This window comes from Mus caroli, chromosome 7 (genome assembly GCF_900094665.2).
Source record: "Mus caroli chromosome 7, CAROLI_EIJ_v1.1, whole genome shotgun sequence".
Taxonomy (NCBI): Eukaryota; Metazoa; Chordata; class Mammalia; order Rodentia; family Muridae; genus Mus; species Mus caroli.
Genome location: NC_034576.1, coordinates 96,442,702 through 96,444,227, shown reverse-complemented (window position 1 = coordinate 96,444,227; position 1,526 = coordinate 96,442,702). Strand labels below are relative to the sequence as shown.

At 41.2% G+C, this 1,526-nt stretch overlaps 1 pseudogene; it reads left to right on the top strand.

Annotated features, from left to right (window-relative positions):
- Window positions 1–369: 369 nt before the first annotated feature.
- LOC110297987 overlaps window positions 370–1,526 on the top strand; it is a 2,027-nt pseudogene continuing 870 nt past the window's right edge.

The following is a 1,526-nucleotide window of genomic DNA, read 5'->3' as shown; positions in this document are numbered from 1 at the left end:
CCTCCTCCTCCTCCTCCTCCTCCTTCTGCTGATGCTGCCACTGCTCTGGTGCTGGTACCCCAGCCACCACTGTTGCTTCAAGACACTGCATTTGTACCAGGATGAGTAGGCAGAGGGCTGACTAGCTAGCAAGTGGACTGTAGAGGAGCTTCTAGTGGCTAAAGCTTCAGTAGAGCATTCTCTTCTCAAGCAGTGTTACAGCTCTTGTGACAAATGCTTACAGACAAATTCTCATGTACCTTTGTTCTTTCTTGATAGAACCTTAGATACAGTTTTGGGGTGTGTTGGATCTGACAGCAGGTACTTCCTATTGGCTTGTCCTTAGAGGCCTCAGCAACCTGAGAAGGGACTTGGGAGTGCTGCCCCTACATGACTGATGGCCACAATTCTTTCTCTGAAGGACCATGGCTAAGTGACAGGGGTCTGGAGTTGGGAGCAGGTGAAGCTCCTATTATCTATTTTGGGTCTCTGTGGCTTCAAGCCCTAGCTAGACTTTGCCAGGCTTCCTCTAGTGGCCCACCATTCCACAGATCTTCTTTGTCAGAGACTCATGATATAATCCTTCAGATGCTAAGGAATGATATACAAATTGTAGGAGTCACAAAAACATCGTAAGTATCATAGTGTATTAACTTATGTGAAAATTCTTTATAATCTAACATGCAACCAATTCCAATTATCTGAAAGAAAAAAACAGCAACCACCAGAAGGACATAAATCCTTGTCTTAGAGCTTATATTATTTTTCTAACCAAACTTACATGAAAGATGTATGTCTGGATGATACTTTTACTGCCTCAAAAGAAAAGGATGAAAAAAAACTAGTTCTGTTAAATATGCACTTGCTAAATTCTGCTCAGGGTACATTTTCAGTTATTTACAAATATTTGTTCATTTCAGGTAACTTTTAAAACAACAAAGAATGGCAGAGACCCATTTTATGCGTGTTACAAAACAAAACAAAACAAACAAAACAAAAAACCTGAATTTTACAAAGCTTTTATTCAGCTACTCATTTAATCAGTATCTTTCTATAAGAGTGTTTATTCCTCAACAACAAAGACGATATTTCTTGTGGCCCTAGTGCCTAACAGATACTAGGTATTGAATAACTATTAATATAATATTTTTAAAAGAAAATGAATTCATACATTCAGCTTAAATAATCACAAAATTTAAAAATAGTCTCTTAGTTATTTTCTATTGCTGTGATAAAACACCATGACCAAGGCAACTCATAAAAGAAAGCATATAATTAGCATACACCTAAGAGCTCACATCTTGAGACACAAGCATGAAGGAGCAAGACAGAGAGACGGGGGGGGGGGGGCGGCTGGCTTGGTGATTTGAAACAAAACTTACCTCTAGTGGCAAACTTTCTAATCCTTCCAAAAGAGTTCCACCAAGCCCAGCCGGAGGACAGTGATCTGCCCTGCAGGGAGCGCCATCTTGGCTCCGGGGCTCCGCCGAACTTAGTCTGCAGAGGTGAGAGTGAGGACCACAGAGGCAGACAGCTTCTGGGACAGG